General features: G+C 34.1%; 1 protein-coding gene across 1 annotated transcript in view; it reads right to left on the reverse strand.

Annotated features, from left to right (window-relative positions):
• Sema1a (semaphorin 1a) overlaps positions 1 to 19,410 on the reverse strand; it is a 610,859-nt gene that overhangs the window by 124,852 nt on the left and 466,597 nt on the right. The window lies entirely within an intron of this gene.

Raw genomic sequence — 19,410 nt, forward strand, 5'->3', positions numbered from 1 at the left:
TTGCAATTAATGAATATGAAAGACTCTTTTATGTTTTATTTTCAAATTTAATTTCTTTCCTACATTTTTGTTGATTATAATAAGTAACTAATAAAATTATTGTAACTTGAAGTTAAAAAATTAATAAAATTTATACAATTCGTGATATAATAAAATATAATATTCGTAAGAAAATTGAGAAAAAAGTAAACTTTTTTTTATTAATTAATGTTTGCAAGACATGAATAGTTAGATTACAAAGTATTTTTTAACACAAGAATAAATTAGCAAGTTTAAATTAATTACAGTTATTGTTATGTACAATTCACGGAATCGTTTAAAAAAAGCTCAAAAACTCCTTTTTTCAAACACTTACCAAAACTCCAAATACTGAAGCCGTTAGACCTGCTAAGAATAATGATTACGTGTTGTTTTTTTACAAAGACGTCTGTAGATTCACGTGCATGTGAATCTCGATGTGAAAATAAAACTTATAACAAACGTTTTGACACAAGTATTGCGAAATCTTAAAATGTTTAATCGTTTTCAAAAGCTTCGTATTTGTGAGCTTCTTCCAGCGTTGTAGTAGCTGTTACCCACCCACCAAAAGCATAAATCAGCAAATCTGGAGGGTTTTTTTTGTTTCAGGAAAAGTAGAACGCAAGAGGGGGTAGTAATTTACATTGGGGTATATTTTAAATTAGTTTCCGTCCAAACTCAAAAAAAAGGGTATAGTCTTCGTCCGGGACCAAAAAAAGGGCATAGTTTTCGTCCGGGACCAAAAAAAAGGGCATAGTTTTCGTCCGGGTTTGAGAAAAGTGCATAGTCTTCGCCCGGGCTCGAAAAAAAGGGTATAGTCTTTGTCCGGGACCAAAAAAAGGGCATAGTTTTCGTCCGGGACCAAAAAAAGGGCATAGTTTTCGTCCGGGTTTGAGAAAAGTGCATAGTCTTCGCCCGGGCTCGAAAAAAACGGGTATAGTCTTCGTCGGGGACCAAAAAAGGGCATAGTTCTTGTCCGGACTAGAAAAAAGAGCATTGTCTTCGCCCGGGGTGTCGATATATGTTACCGGCAAAGTATGAAATTCAGGCATTCTATAGAATGCCGGGCTGTTTTAGGCAAAGTATGAATTACTAGATTCTTCCAATACTTTGCCTAGGCATTCTATGAAATGCCTAGGCATTCTATAGAATGCCCAAGAGGTATCCGGCAAAGTAAAAATTAAAGATAATCTGTTAATAGTAAATTTATTTGAGGCTCGGAATTTGCATTTGCATCGAAAAAATGCATTTATTCTAAATACAAAACTATTTATAGACGATCTATTTAATTTAATATGGTTAAAAAAAACTTATTTGTTACAACACGATAAACTTTTATGACATCGCGAATTACGCAGTCTGTTATTTTTAAAACATGTACATTTTTTTGTCGTACACCGCAATTTGCAAGAACATTTTCTTATTCTGTGCCCAGTTCCATTACTTTGTGCAGTTGCTATAACTCGCACCGAAGATTCAGTCTCGTTTACGAATTCGCGTCCGTTGTCGCTTTGCAGAATACAGGGAGCTCCAAAGAGAAGGAATATATCTAAAACCTGTGATGCAACCTCCTCGGCCGTTTTCGTTTTAAGTGCACGTAAAACAACAAATTTCGTCATGTGGTCTTGATAGACGAAAATAAACTTATATTCACCGTCAGGCTGAGACTGAAAATCAATTAAGTCTATTTGGCATCTGGAGTTAAAATGGTGTGAAATTAGTGGTTTCACCACAATTCCCTTCTTGATTCCCTTTTTCTTCTGTTGACATGGTTCACACAAATTCAAAAATAATTGAATATGATCACGTGTTATGTTCTTATACTTTTTACTTATTTCATAGATCATTCGATCTCGTCCACCGTGTCCGATTGACGAATGACTATCATACAGTACGTCAAATAAATCTTCCATGGCACAATAATACTTAATATCAGCATTTGCTTCACTAATTGGTAAAATTAAGTTTTCGCGTCCTTCAACGTTTAGCACATCGTAGTGTTGCAGCAACCAATAATGTCGTGAAGATTTACCAGTCTCTTTGCACTTTTCTTCTTTAACTTCGTTTATTAGATCTAAGATTTTCACATTACTTAGTATAACCAAATTCGATTTACTGTCTACTGATTTTAGGTTATTCTCAAACCGCTGCCTCATGATTTCTTTCGCTTCCTGAGACATTTCTAAGCCAGTGCTTAAACTACGACCGTGTACGTCAAAAGTAAACAGCAAACTGAGAAGTAATTCGCTAATCAACGAGTATTTATTGATAATTTAATACTTTGACGGGTATCTCTTAGGCATTCTATAGAATGCCTAGGCAAAGTGTGAAATCTAGACTTATTCTATACTTTGCCTAACTCTGTTAGGCATTCTATAGAATACCTGATTATACACTTTGCCGGTAACATATGTATATATATATATATATATGTGTGTGTGTATTTACGTACGATCGTACGCTTCTACCGTGTTGGTCCCCAACCGAGGCGCGCCTATAGAAGTTCTCACTTTACAAAGCAAACAAAAACCAAGATAATAAGAACAAGAGCATGACAACAAAGACAACAATTACAATGTAATAATAATGCATGAGATTGGGCTAGCATGGACGCCAGCTGCCGTTAGGCACCTCCTAGATTTACTAACTTATTTGTTTCAATTAATCCATAGGCCTCTCTATCTCAAGAATGAGACTATCGCCAATACCTTTCTTCAATACCCAACGCTCCCACTCACGGCACTTACGCTTGAGCAGCTTTATGAAGAGCCACGAGCAGTATACAGGTAGGCCATCAGTTGACATCTGAAGGAAAAGGGAAAAGGCATTGTGTAGAGCAGTGAAAGCTATAGCAAAAGAACTATTGTACACAAAAAAAAATTTTCTCCGCTGTGAGCTTAAGATTTTTCTGTATGTTTGAAATAGAGTAGCCACAGCGCTCACCTTGACATTTATAATATTACAGTTCAGTGCTTGATGGATTAAACTATATCAAGAGTAGGGATGCTACAACTTAGAGTTTGGCACTCTAGAGATGATACATCAAGCTAGTAAGAGTGTTGTATACTTAGTTTGCATTGTCTCATCATTCATCTTGCCCAAAGTTTTAAGGGTTTTGATTCATAAAGTATGGAATTTGAGCCAAAATAAGTTAAAATTAGTATTCTACAAACTTAGAGGCTGTAATACTCTTAGTCCGAATAAATACGTGCTCTAATCAGTCAAAATTATTTTCTGTATACAGGCAGTGCAACCGTAAGTAAAGGGGAAAGGACAAGCAGAGAGTCTAGTAGACAAAAGTATGACGATAGAAGAAGACAGAGTGAAGCGTGAGGGAAGAAAATAACGACTGTTAGGCAAAAATAGCAGTAAGGAAGTCGTGAGAAGTGCTAGGTATGGGCCACCTAAATCAAAGACGGTAGGGACTTACATACAAGCTGCAAGAGATGTCCACGAAGATAAAAGACAGGCATGCGCTAAGGGCATGGTGAAACTGCAGCTCACAGGTCACATCAATGACTAAGTGAGCAGCCTGCAGTAGTCAAATATCTGAGAGACCAGTATCTTGATACGATGTTTATGCATAGCAAACCCCAGTGCATACCTACGAAAACGCAGGAGATCTGGTGTACAGTGGAATCATACAGAAGTAGCAATGCCACAGGATCAGATGACAGTGGAGTGATGGAGGTGGTAATATAATGAGAGTTAAGGGTATCAGGGGAGAATGTGATGAGAGAAAATGGAAATGACGGCACGCCAATGCCAAGATTGCCCAGCATATGCGATTTTCAGTGGGCGTCAGACGCTGCAACAATTTTACCACCAATGAAAGCAGTGCAGGCTGTGTCCAGAAAATTCTTGACTTTTACCTGCAGTTTGCTGAAAAGTAAAAGATCATCACGGTACTCTGAGTGTCAAAACTACCTTTCTGTACTATCCCGCTCGGATATAGCGTAATGTAAAGACACTATAACCCATAGCTTTTTCCTAGCACCAGCAAGCACGAGGTGGCAAGGGGCCATCTGATCACACGCAAGAATCACCACAGTCAAAAACCAGTCTTTGATGGTGTCTGGTGCTAGAGATATCAAGTGATCTGGGCCATTAAATAAAACTGATGAGATATGATGATGAAAAGGTGCTGAAAGTCTCTCCGAGTTAATGCGAAGTAGAGAGAAAGTGAGGCAATAAGTTTGTTGTGAGAATTAAATTTATAATAAAATATTTAACGCCACCCAACCGTGACCAGTAGCAAATGGAGCATTGGACTTAGCATAATGGGATACCAGATCGCTGACACAGGTTATGTGGAGGTTTAGCCAGGTGTGTAATGGTCTGTCACGGTAAATAAAATGGTGAGTGGTGAGCGATGAAATTAGAAATAGATGTAATGACGCATTGATATAATGAAGATAAACTGATTCAGTACATGGCAAAAGCATGTTAATGTTGGAATCTTCTACAATGACGGAAAGTGTGTCGTATGTCAAATATTCGGTGTAGCAAGCAAAAAGGCATCGGGGTATAGTATATGAGGTGCACAGTGGACGACTTTTATTAGGATGCTGTTTTGGTGGGACGAGATGCCAGCAAGCAAATACTCTGGTAGTTCAATATAGCGCACCATAGGAGGTGAGTGCTAAGCACTTTGACTACTAAGCCATCTTTGATATGAAGCGTGATCCCTCCATCCTGCTATTGAGAGTGATCATTTTTGTGTAGTGAGTAACTGTTGACATGCACCATCTGGCCAGTGTCTGTCTCCGTAAGAATTATTTCACTCACTGCCACAACATCATGGCAATTGTCCTCGACCTTAGCCTTAAGATCAACGTAATGTGCTTTTAGGCAGTTAATATTGACATGTAAGACCTTTAGCAGTAAGTAAAAGGAATATGCATGCGTAGCAGGATGTACGTGGGTAAATAGGGGTAGAATATGTGACCTTCATGCTGAAAATGCTGCTATGGTGTGAAAGAAGTCATGTGATGTTCTCCACATGCACCCCCTGACGTAACGCACCACAGGTCAGGCATAGTCAAGCAATCAGTAGAAGGTGAACGCCTGCCTCTACAACTCATGCACCTTCCTCGGCCAGAGTGATTGCAGTGAAAAGTGACCCCTGTCTCCATCGCCGGAGATCGCACCCAGTGGTCTATCCCAAAGGTAAGTAATACGCGATAAAAGAGAATTCTGTGGCTGAGGCAAACTGAACTGAAATACCACTGAGCGACGTCAATCAGACTTCCAAGCACTTACTTTCCCTGCAGCATCACTACCACATGCCATCCGTGGGCGCATGAGAATTATGGAGAATGAAAGACGGAAAAGGTCTAAGGCATTCAGAGCCCTGTAATCATCTATGGCCGTTCCAGTAGCAGAAGAGCCAGCTGGACCAGAATCCAAGCCAAACGACACAGCCCACATAGCCTCAAGAGCACCAATACAGTCAACCAACACCGTTATGCCTGCTGCATTGGCCGTGATAGCCTAGCTTTTCTGCTCCACGGCTCAAGCAGTCCTTTCGAAGCGCCTCCTGATGGGCAGCATCTATGAAGCAAAAAACAGTTCCAGAAAGCTAGCGAAATCGGGTGGTGTCAAACTTTCAGTCATCAGCCAATCCACATCGGCGGAAGGTGTCGAGGAAAAATGTGAGCCACGTGCATCAGATTGCTTAGGGGTAGGCTCTGCAACATAGTCTTGCGGAGTCTTGGGTTCTCCACGATTGACTGAATAAATTTTCTGATGTAAGGAGCGAGAAATTTTCATTATTAAAGCAGATGCTTGGTGCTAACAAGGACGTAAAAAGAAGTTGTTGTGTGCATTAGATGAGGTTGGATTGATAAAGTAAGTGTGGTAATGCTGGATGACGACGCTAAGTGACACGTGATTAGTGGATATGCAAAGATGTAGAACAGTGGTAGTAAGCACGTAAGAGGGTTAAGCCGAAATAGCAGAAGTAACAAAATGTGACGTTTTAGTATTTTTTGATCTTAATTCTAATGCTACCATAACCGAGAGAGCAAAAGATAGAGAAAGAAAGAGGGAGAGAGAGAGAGAGAAAAATCTTGAGCAACCGACTGGAAATCGTACCCTGGCATCAATGTATCTCTAGCTTATGCTGAAGCGAAGAACAGAAAGGAAAGAAATTGTGACCATTTAGAACCTAAGAGTTATGTTTTCTCATCTTAGTTATGTCTCGAAAAAAAATTAGATTTGACACCTTGTAAACGTTAATATAACAATTTTCTAATTATTCGTATTCTTTACTTTTTATATTATAAAAATGGAAGAAATTTTAATTTTTTTTAAGGTAATCGTGACTTTATAAATGCTTGAACATTGTTTTTTTTACATATAATTATTATGGAATTAATATTTCAGTTTTGTCAACTCTACACTACTATTTTTTTGAAAAAACAGTTACATCTTGGAATGTTAGTCCCGTACCCACTAAGTGCCAGCTAAGTGTCTGACAAGTTTCAGATAAGAACCTGCTAAATACCCATTAAGTACTCACCAAGTATTTGACAAGTATCCTCTAAGTATCCACCAAGTGCCCACTAAGTGCCGTCAAGTACTTAACAAGTAACTAGCTTTGAAGAGTTGGCTGAGTACTTTCTATGTAATGTTAAGTTGTTTTTTATTACTTGTAGCCAAGAACTACACTCAAGCGATTTTTTAGCATAGTACAGGTATAGCTGGATGCTTTTTTAAGTATCTGTTATTCAAAATCATACTTATGAACACAAAATTTTCTAAGTTCATGTTAATTTGTGTTATAAGTCAGTGGTAATAAAAAAAAACGTCTATTTACTACAATAACTCAATAGTAATAGGTGAATGACATCTTAGCGTATTGACGAGAGGCAATTGTTAATTATCATGACAAATATACCTCAGTCATACGTATCAGTGACTGCGCACTTTGCAACAACATCAGCATGCCAGCTCATGATCACAAGAACCGTTTTAGCTAGCATATAATTTATCAATAAGAAGCTCGTACCTATAGACTTGTTTATCCACACTAAAAAACATTTTGTGGAACACGGTGCTACTAAAAAATTATTCCGAATGGCCAAACAATATAGTTGAACAATTTTGTAACAGGCCTTATTAAAAAAAAAGTTTTGGACAAAATTACTGAACAACTGATTTGGATTCAAGACAGGTTGCCCTTCTCACCAATTGTTGCTGTTAAAGTATTTTTAATTTGCCTAGTGTCACAACTTGGTAATAATAAATAACATCATGTATTCTTATTTTAAAATGACGAAATTTCGTCAGAACACTAAAAGTATATAAATAATTATTGTTAAAATCGTTACGTCTTACTGCATTAGAATATCTACTAAAGTAATAGTTAGGACATTAATAATCACATTTACATTGCTAATAAAATTTAAATGCGATATAATTGTTTAAATTAAGTCTTCTAAAACATCTTTAAATAGGATTTTTATGTCATTTGGTTATGAAATACACGTCTAGATTTATTTGTTATAATAAAATATTCAAGAAGTGATTCTATGACATGTGTCAATTCCAGAATACAATAAGTAACAGGTGAGTTGTTTAACGTTGAATACATAGCAAAGTAAATATTTGTCTTAATACACTTTCAAACTTTTTACGTAAATTTTATATCATAAATCTAATTTAGGTACAAAATAAGGTAGTTCTGTCATTTTGTACTTAATAGGGCTCTGTCAGGTGACCTTTAAGAATAAGCTGCCATTATAAGTTGAACTTCTACGGTTTTTGCTATTCCATTACTAACTATAATTTAAAGTTATGTGTATATTATATATTAACATATGAATATACATTAAAAATTAAAGCTCTACGCTATGTTAAGCAATAGTATAAACGAAAAAAATCTCAGCAGACTACGAAACTTTTATTTACGAATGGGTTACAGTAAAATCAACTAATTTATAATTGTATATTTAAGTTTTGAATACAATAACAATTCTTGTTTTGTTACAAATATTCTATTAATATTTGAATCTGGTTACTACATATTTTGAAAGATGTTTTATCTGTAAACCAATTTTTCAGGATGATGTATAATTTATTATTTCTGTTTTTTATTGGTTCGAATAATTCAAAAAAATTTAAAGTTATTTAAACAAAGAATATTTATTTAAATTAAGAGTTTTGAATTATGGCCATAAATCTAAAAGTTTTTGATCTTATATTATGAAATTTCTACTTTTTTTTTATGGCCAATTTTAAATAATTTGATATTTTCTAAGCGGTCGACCATGTCAATACTTTCGGGGTAAAGAAAGTTTATATTTTGGTGTGTCTTTGTTTACTCGATACCTAATACGACTTTCACTCGCTAGTTATTCATACGCACATGACTCGTTAATTAATAAATAAAAGCACCAACACAAAACATACAATTAGGATACGAAAGATAATGAATAGGTTAAAGCCAAGAAAATGACAGATAATAAGCGGCCATGTGGTTTCCATATAGAGGCGAGAATTCTCCAGCAAATAACAAAAGGCGCATCCATCCTGAAACTCAAGTTTAAGGCACAACTCCGATTCTCAAGTTTCGGAAATATTAATTCCCTTTAATTTTATATCGGTTAAGAACCCAGCAAAAGCCGACACGTGCACGTCTTTTTATAAAATCGAAAAGAAAGCTCGCTCGCGAGAAAACAACTGCCCGTCAGCAAGTAATCACATTGGCAGAACTGCGCAGCCTAAAACTCATGTTAATAACTCGCATAGTAACGAGGAGAATAAAAAGGGGGAAGGGGCAAAAGACGGCAGCGCCAGCTTCTTGTCTTCTCCCACCTTTAATATGCATATAAAGAAAATATATTGACTATACCGTAAAGCAGAGACCAACGCGGCAAGTCCTTTTACAGTTTTTACTTTTTACTCCTTTTTTGTAAAAGATACGTTCCTTTAAGAAAGCGGAAAGTGCAATTTTTTTTTATTTTATATTTTTTGATTTAAAACATTTGTTGACGCGTTTGGGGGTTCAACCGATGCCATCACTGGAAAAAAATTGGTAGGACCGCCTTCTCAATTATGCTGTGAACAGCAACCTCAAGCGGTTATTGCTACTGTTCTCTCTTTTTGCGTGAGCCGTTCGCCCAAAGTGAGGGAGCAGCAGCACCAAGCACTTGGAGGATCAGTTCTCGCAAGTTTTGAGGCAGTATATACTCACGTATGGGAAATCCAAGATAGCATATCGTATACGATATCAATTTCTCCGTGATACACTCAATTATTCAATTAAAGTGTTTTTTATCACCCCGTGCATGAGGAAATTAAAAAAATGGAAGCTCGTGCATCACATCAGGGTAAGCTTAAAAATAAGGATCAAAGTAAGTATTATATTGCGAGTACGTAAACATAAGGTAATGGTATAACCTAAAATTAATCCATTATTTATATTTGTATTTTTGTGTACTAACTGCAGCATCGTGTGTTTTATATCCAGCAAATGTAAATAAAAAGAATGTGTACTACGTTATATTGTAAATAATGCATGCTAAATTATTTTAGATGGTGAGCGGTATGACTTGTCAATGAGTTTAAATGAAAATGCTGCTGGTTATGAAATTGAAGAAATGAGAATTGAGTATTTTGATGAATTACGTGTGAATGAAAATTCAAGTATATTTAGAAAAAGTGGTGAAAGAATTCCGATAAGCAGCCTCCTACAATTATTTCACACAAAATAGATACAATTTTCAGTTATACTCCTAATCCATTGATTCACTGTACGATCTACCAACTGTTAAGCTTGCATGCAGTCAATGCTACACTGTGTTATTGATATTATTATGCCACTGTTTTTGTAACTTCGAACGAAGTAATGTCACTGTAGATACAGTTTGTCAATTAAATGTTTTTTCTTTTCTAATTATTCCTGTTTTGGGCATTTAACAATGTTATACGTTGCTTTCTTAATTGAGTCAATCATAGAGTCTGTTTTTTATCGTGCATTTGGTTAACGTTTGGTGGATTTCCAATCACTGCTTGAATCGGAATTATAACTGATCATATGCATTGGACACCACTAATATTGTAAATGTAGGTGAATATTTTATTTAAAATGAGGTATATCATGTAATAACGTCACAAGGGTTATTAGGGCATATTTTATTAGCAGTGTTTCTAACGACCAAGAGTTCTCGCGCATGCGCACAACGGTCTTATTCTCTCTCCGACCAGGCTGGCAGTGGATGGAGAGCTCCCCCTACCTTTACCTTTAACCCAAGCTTCCCTCGCTCTAACAGCTTAAATATAATCTTATATCTTAGAGGGGTATTCTCGTCGTTGGTCGAGCGGGCTACGTCTTTTGCCCGCGGAGAGAATCTGACCAATATGCTATCGATTCTTTATCAATGCATTTTTTTTTTTTTTTTTTTTTACTTTTATCATTTATTCAAGCGTCACTTTTTACAATAGTCATTTTATTAATTAAATACTTTTTCGAAAAGCATCATATTTTTTGTTAAAAAGTAATCTTTAAATCCCTTTAAATTCGATTTATAATTAAAATAATGTAATGTTAAACACGAAATATTTTTTAGTATGTTTAAAATGATATTTTTGACTTGTTTATAAACTTTCTCTTCAAGTAAAAAAACTTTTTTATCATGTCTTTACATGCTTGTGCAGCAAATAATATTTTTTCAATACTACCTTGCGGTAAGTATCTTGGTGCGTTGTTTTTTAAAGAAAAAATTAAAATTCCACAACAATACTTAATTAAAAAAAAACTAGATAATGTGACATGAAATTTAGTAAAATTTATTTAAAGTTATGCTTAGCACTACTGGAATAGCTATTTTCTTTTTCAATTTTTACCATTCAGAGTAAACTTAGAAACTTTTTAAATAATTAAACTCTCAACTAGTCTCCTTCAGTAATAAAAATAATTATTATATAAAATATTCATTACGAGTGGAATTAGGCGTAGGAAACCATTTAAAGAAAAAATAAATCAGCAAAGATAATTACAGTGCTAAAGGTATTTTTATTGAATTTTACAACATTCTATGACACATTATCTAGTTTTTTTTTAAACTAAGTATTGTTGTGAAATTTGAATTTTTTTTATAAAAAACAACACACCAAGATACTTACTGCAAGGTGGTATGGAAAAAATACTATTTGCTGCACAAGCATGTAAAGACATGATAAAAAAGTTTTTTTACTTGAAGAGAAAGTTTATAAACAAGTTAAAAATATTATTATAAACATACCAAAAAATATTTCGTGTTTAACATTACATTATTTAAATCATAAATCGAATTTAAAGGGATTTAAAGATTACTTTTTAACAAAAAATGTGATGCTTTTCGAAAAAGTATTCAATAAATAAAATAACTATTGTAAAAAGTGACGCTTGAATGAATGATGAAAGTAAAAAAAAAAAAAAAAAATGTATTGATAAAGAATCGATGGCATATTGGTCAGATTCTCTCCGCGGGCAAAAGTCGTAGCCCACTCGACCAACGACGATAATACCCCTCTAAGATATAAGATTATATTTAAGCTGTTAGAGCGACGGAAGCTTGGGTTAAAGGTAAAGGTAGGGGGAGCTCTCCATCCAATGCCAGCCTGGTCGGAGAGAGAGAGTAAAACCGTTGTGCGCATGCCCGAGAACTCTTGGTTGTTAGAAACACTGTTTATTAGATATGTATTAACTACATAAAAAAGTAGAGTATCATCGTCTTAAGGATATGATCATTTTAGATGAGTTTAAGAAAGAAGGAAAATCTTACACGTAAGTCTTGTACTAATTAAAGTAAAAAGACTGTTGATGATGCATCTATAACAACTGAATAGTTGCATATTAAATTAATTTTTTTTTTAGAAAATAAAATGATTCAAATGTTAAGAAATATATAATTATTATACTACTTAATGTCGTTTACCTACTCCACATTTAAACATATAATGCGTTAATGTTTTTGTTATGTCAACTATACACATCATTAAATAAATGAATACAAATGTAAAAAAACTTTTTTTCCTAGTATAAGCCGTCGAAGATTTAAAGAGCTGAGTGCACAGATTGTGGAACTTTTTCCAACGGAAGATGCACAATATTTATATCAAGCCTATCAAATTTGTGAGAATAAACAAGTTATAGGCACCCGTGGATGCTTGTATGACACATATAGGTATTGGAGAAATCGTTTCAGACTAACGGGGCGTTTAAGTGCAGAAGATCAGTTGGATAAAGATAGTACAACATGTAAGTTGACCGTTATAAATAAACCTATTGATTAAAAACATCAATATTTCATTTATATTACGGTATCTATATTATTGTATGTTGTCTGTATATTGTAGAAAATTTTTTTTTTTTTTCAAATAATTCATGTAATATATTTATTCATAAATTGATGTATCATGTAATTACCTAATTTTATTCATACAGCGCCAAAAACTACTAATAGTCTTGCCATTATAAAAAACTACCAATAGTCTTACCTTTATAAAAAATCTAGATCAAGAAAATAAATCTTCTCAACACGTTGTTAATGAGTGAATAGCTAGTTTTAATGAAAGATACTGATTGATAAATAATGGAAAAAAAGAATAATTTTTTAACTAAGTATTTTTATATTTTCACCTGCCTGTGCCCTCCATTAGGTGTTACATTGGTAATTATCTTGCTTAATTTAAGTTAGAAACTTGAAATAAACTGAAACTTACGTAGTTCTGATATAAGGGTTGTCTTTCTGTATTGATGATTATAATATAAATTAGTTGCTTTCTCAATTCATGCTTCATAGAACTTCTATTTGTAGATAGAATCTAATTTTCAAACAATAACATGTCGACTGATCTCTGAAAATGTCATAGACTCCTCTCTTAAAACGTCATACAAGACGCTTCTAACAAGCTTATGGCCAATCGCTGCTGAAAAACCTTGAGTTATTTTTCAAAATTAAGAATCCCAGAAGTAAAGCAGTTGATTTCTATTCACTCGAAATTGATAAAATCAGGTTTATTATTTGTCTTTTTTTTTGTTCGGACGTGATACTGTATTAAAAATCATTTTTTAAGGGTGTCATATAAATAATTTATAAGCATTATTCGCTTTTTAGGAAATTACAATGAAATTCTTGGTCTTCTCTTACCACCACTATGTATGACGATATCATAATCATTTACTGTTGAAGATAGTATATTAAGTATTAATAGAACGGAGATCCGCAAGTCATTTATACTGCAAATAAAGGTAAAAAAATTATCAATATGTCTATGTAGTTATAACTCATGATTTTGAATCGCAAAATTTCATGAATATATATGACAAACAGTTTTTGTTATACTTTTTATAGTAGTGTATTTTGCACCATGGCCGCAATTTTCATCCTTTAATCACTTTTTGCTCAAGGGTGGGAATAAATTTCAAGCCCAGAAAGCCAAAGTATTTATTCCTGCCCATTGGCGCAAAGTACTTATTGGGCGGAAAGCACTGTGTTCGAGGAGCGAAATATACTATAATATTATCAAGAGCAAGTATTTAATTAAAGCTAATCGTAAGATCAGCAATACGAGATTGCATACTAGTATAAAAAAATTTTCTCAAACTTGTTTTATTTTCATGTATTATTTGATATTAATTTTAGGACATCACAAAATAAAAAGAACTTCTTCAAGCGGATTAGACGTGGTTAAAAACATATGAAAAACAAAGTTTTCCATACATTGTTTTCGTTGGTGAGATTAAAAATATACTCCAGGTATATATAGTTATCAATTAACAAATTACTACTTTCCAAACATAGTGAAGGTGGTAGAGTCCTGTTACAAGTGTCACACTGCGTTATGAATGTTCATTAAAAAATTCGTTTACTCTATAACTCCATCAAAATCTTATGCAGCTGTTAATAAGTTGTGCACTGAATTTAAAAAATAAAACTAATTTAATAACTAATTGTTAACTTAAATTTTATTTTTTCCGTATACATCAGTATAATTTCAAGAATAGATAAAAAAGTCATTTTTGATTGTCTTTTAAAATATATTTTATTCTTTTATTCAAATCCTAACTATCCACGAAAGTTAGTTCAAGAAATTATCGAACTTCTTAATAATCTTGTTTCTAATCTTTTGTTAAGAAATTTAAAAAATGATATTATTGAGTTGTTTCAACAGAATAACTCGAAAATTAGTCTCTACAATAAATGTATGTTTCAAAAAATATGAATTAATTTTCGCCGATTATACCACAGAGTCTAAAAGATTTTCTGTACTTAAAAAAAAGGACTATTTGATCCTGAAAATTTTATCATTTGTGAACATTTACAGGAAAAGTTGGTTGAGAACGAATCACTATACGTGCCTCAACCAATGCATGGAATGAAAGTTTCTTTGCTTAAATCTTTAAAATTGTTGTAGAAATCCCTAATTTATTCAAAAAAATTTTAAATTATATGAACGAATTGAATACAGAAAAAAACATTATCTCTTACACAACGCAGGCAAAATTATGGTCAAAATATGCTGATAAATTTCAGGAACAAATAGTGCTACCATTATTTTATTTTTATGACGAATTAGAAGTAGAAAACGGTCTTGGTAGCCACTATAGCAAAAATAAATTTGGAGCAGGCTATGCTTATGCAGCTGCTTTACCTTTATCTTTAGCATCTCGCCTAAAAAGTATAATTTTTTTAATTCTCGTGAGGTGCGAGGATAAGAAAAAGTGTTCGAATGAAAACGTCTTCAAGACTTGATTAATGAGTTAAATGTACTTCAAAGTAAGGGCATTGTGATTACCATTGATGGTAAAGAGATTAACGTTAAATTTCAACTTATGCTTATTCTTGGGAATAATCTCGGCATCAATAGTATCTTTGGCTTTATTGAGTCCTTTAGAGTATCATACTGTTGCTGAATTTGTAAAGCTGATTTTAATTAAATTCGTTGCTTAACTACTGAAAATAATTCTTTGTTAAGAACCAGAGAAAATTATAAGATGGACTTAATACGGCCTGATCCACAGCAAAGCGGAATTAAGGAAAGATGCACTTTTCTTGATGTTAATAATTTTCATATTGTAAATAATATAAGTGTTGATGCGATGCATGATTGCCTTGAAGGCATGTGTGAGTATGTCCTGCAATCTTTATTATATACATACGTATTTGAAAAAAAAAATTTTCCCTTTAGAGTCCATCAAGTATAAAATTAAAAATTTGTCTTATATTGATGATGACACAATAAACAAGCCACCTGTTATTTCCCTTGAAAGATTGCAGAAAAAGTCGGGTTTAAAAATGTCTGCTGCCAAAGCTCTAACATTTTTGAATTTTTTTGGTATTTTAATAGGCAATTTGATTGAAAGAAATAATGAGCATTGGAAGCTCTATAAATATTTAAAAAAAATTATGGGTATCATTATGTTCCCACGACTTACCCGGTACGATGCAAAATTTTTAAAAGATCTCATAAAAAACACTATGATCTATATTTGAAATTGTACGGCTTTTTGACTTTTAAATTTCATATTTTAACTCACTATCCGGAATCAATACTAAATAATGGACCATTTGTAAATTATTGGAGCATGCGATTTGAAGCGTTTTATTACTAACTAAAACGTTGTGCTCAATCAACAAGTGGTAGTAAAAATTTGATGTTGACCATAGCTAAAAAACAAGTATTACAAATGTGTAACACTTTTTATAATTTTGAGATCAAAGCTAACGTTAAGTGTAGGAGTTTTATAAAAAGTTATTTTTAAGTGCCATCTTTTCATCATATCAGTAGTTATATAGCATCATCTTTGATTGAATATTACAATAGAATTGACATTGACGGTATTCAATTAAAGTTGGCATATTTATCATGACAAATATGATTAGTAGTGAAAAAACATTTGGAGGGATCGAGAAAATTATAAAAACTGATGATGATATTTATTTTGAACTTAACATGTACAATGAAATATCATTTTATGATCACTTCCATTCTTATGTTGTACGATTTGAAAGTAATACAAAAAATGTTAAATTACGAAGGTATACCAAAAGTATCTACTTGTTTTTTGATACAATCCGATAACACACAATATTATAACAAAGTATTCTTTGTAATTAAAAGTTTAGGTTTAATACGTTCACTACAATCTAAAAAAAGTGTAATAAAATAATATTTGTACATAGTTAAGTCAATAAGATAAAGATGCAACCCAACAAATTCGGGCACGCGTGCGCAACTACGCACAGTTAACAGGTATCCGAAAATAGACAGAGAGACAGAGAAAGTAGTACACATGAACGTATTGTGGAGCTAATGTATGACCTATGAGTAGGTAGGTAGTGTAGATATTTTTTGCCGTGTGTTCTTGTTCTTTCTCGTTCTCGTTATTTATATGTTGATGAAGAAAAAAAGTACAAACAGAGTTTGCTTTTTCCTTATCCATAACATTCACTGATAAAAATACATACTTATAAATAAACTGTCTCTTTCATAAAAAAATATGAAATATAAATTTTAAGAGTCAAAAAAATAAATACCTTTTTTTTTGTGATGTATGTACATGTATTGTAAACCGAGTGTGCCCGAGTACTGGCATAAACATCTAAACCTAACCATGTATTAGCGCGTAAGGCAGAGACTCGCTCTCTCACTCAGGAACTGCAGAGCCAAGCAGTCGTATGCTCTGGCGTTGTACGTACTTCCTTTTGCATCATTAATGTATGGCTTGGCGTTCGTCGCATTGTTAAAACGGGCATATGAGTTCCGGAGGCGATAAAAGTTAACCAGTGAAAGTGAGTTGGATTTACGATTTGAGTAAAAATCAAGTGATTGGCGAACTGGTAAAAAGAGAGATCCAACTCGAAGAAAATGTAAAATTGGACGATCTTAGAAGACAGTCAGTTAGTTTGTTGCGTGAAGAAAACGCTAAAAAACAATTGGTGGAAGAAAAAGAAGCAGATTAAACAGTTACCTACGAAGTAAACAGTTTTGAAAGTGTTAGTGAGTCGGAACTGGCGTGTAAAAATATGGCTCAAGCAGAAGGTGCGAAATTGGAATTTTTGCTGAATAAAGACAATTGGGAAATCTTTGTCGAGAGACTCGAGGTATTGTTCGCAGTAAAAAAAGTGAAAGACGATGAAAAAGGTATAATTTTGTTAACAAAGCTGGACGAAGAAGCTAATGCGTTAGTTGGAAATTTGTATGCTACAGCTAAATCATCTACTAAAAAGTATGTAGATTTGATTAAATTAATGAATGATTACCTGGCTTCGAAACCATTCGAGGTGATGAAACGCTGTAAATTTCATCAAGCGAAACAAGAAAGTCACGAGTCGGTGGCTGATTTTGCTGCAAAATTGAAGAAGCTGTCGCTGTACTGTAATTACGAGGACCTCTCGACAGCCTGTTGGATTACTTTATGTGCGGGATTCAGAACGAGGAAACTCGTGTGTCGGTTTTCAAGATCGGAAATCTAACGTTTGAAAAAGCACTCGCCAAGTCACAAGTGGGAGAAAGTACGTGAAAAATGCGGTGACGTCATCGAAAACTCCTGAAGGAAGGAGCACCTATAGTAGTATATTCAAAATTCGTTCGGACAACAAAGAAGGCTACCGTTCGAAAAATAAACAAGATTTTACGTGTTACGCATGTGCGCAGCGTGGTCATGTGAGAAAAGAGTGTAAATTCAAGAACAGTGTGTGTACAAGGTGTTGAAAGAAGGGACTCTCCCCGGGAAGGGGGATCAAGGCAGCGTGCCCGAATAAAAACTTAAGGCCAAGAATCAAGTTCGTCAAAGAACCACTGAGTAGCAGAGATTCTGAAGAAGAATGTAAACATCGCATTGAGAAGAAAATCAACGCAGAAGCAGCAACGTTGGACGAAGACAACTACTACATGAATCACTTCTTCATTATGCGTGAGGACAATATAAACAACATACGTGGTACGGATGAAGCGGTTATCTGATGTTCGTCGATGTATTGGTAAATGATATTTTGATTTGTATGGAAGTTGATGCAGGTACATATTATACGGTGATTTCCGAGAAATTTAAAAGTATGTATTTCAAAAACGCGAAAATGGAAATGACGAGTAATGTATTACGCGGTTATAATAATAGAGTATTTAAAATCTTGAGTGAATTAAAGAACTTGAAAGTAGAATTTTTAAATGCGAGCAGAACTTTGAACTATTTCGTAATACCAGGAACGGCACCGCCGCTAATCGGGCGACAATGGTTAAATGTTTTTAAATGCTGGCCGTTGGATCGTTTTGTCTCAAAATTATAAAGTTCTGGTCGAGTGTGTAAAATTAACATGGATAACGTTAAAGATTACATTTCCATTGAATTTCCTTGGTTATTTGATTCGTCACCAGGATTGTACAATAAGAAGGAAATAAAATTGCATTTGAAACCGAACACTAAACCGATCGCACTTAAAGCAAGACATGTAGCGCACGCGATTAAGCTGCTAACTGAAGAAGAAATAAATTGTTTGATCGATCTAGGACACACGAAACGAATTGAAACGAGCAAATGGGCTACGCCAATTGTACCCATCATGAAAAGCAACGGGAAGGTGCGCATATGCGGGGATTTCCAGTTGACGGTAAGTCCATCTTTAATTGATGATAAGTACCCTTTGCACCAAATTAACGACATTTTTGCAACTTTACAAGGCGGTGAGTCATTCACACATCTTGATTTATCACACGCGTAGATGCAGTTTCCTGTAGACAAAGAATGTTACGTTGGTATTCCTGGAGTGATTACGTACCTTGAAAATATTTATGTAACGGATCATAATAAAAAGGAGCATTTTGAACGTTTAAAGTGTGTGTGCAAGTGACTGCAAGAATGTAACTTGCGGTTAAATCTTAAAAAAATCAATTTATGAAAAACCGTATCGAAGTATTAGGTTTTGTTATTGATAGTAATGGATTACATAAAGCAAAATCTAAAGTAAAAGTAATGGTTGAAGCTCCAACGCCGACAAATTTTAAAGAATTAGCATCACCTTTGGGGTTCATAAATTTTTATGCTCGTTTTCTCCAAGATCGAGCCGATAAACTAAAACCGCTTTACGACTGTGCTAGTAACAAAGCTTTCGAATAGAATGAAAAATGCGAAAAAGCATTTGATTGGGCTAAGCAAAAAATAATTTCTCCTGCTAGCACATTACGACGTAAACAAACCGATCGTACTGGCGTACGACGCGTCTGCAAATGGATTATCCGCAGTACCTTCGCACATTTACGAAGATGGCACGGAAAGACCGATCACTTACACATCTAAAAAAATTTCTGCAAAAGAACTCAACCGATCTGTAATCGATAAAGAGGGGAGTTCTATTGTTTTCGGATTCAGGAAATTAAACGATTTTGTTTACGGAGAAAAAT

This window comes from Copidosoma floridanum, unplaced genomic scaffold (genome assembly GCF_036245765.1).
Source record: "Copidosoma floridanum isolate Cflo_tuat_1 unplaced genomic scaffold, Cflo_Japanese_pri ptg000011l, whole genome shotgun sequence".
NCBI classification, from domain to species: Eukaryota; Metazoa; Arthropoda; class Insecta; order Hymenoptera; family Encyrtidae; genus Copidosoma; species Copidosoma floridanum.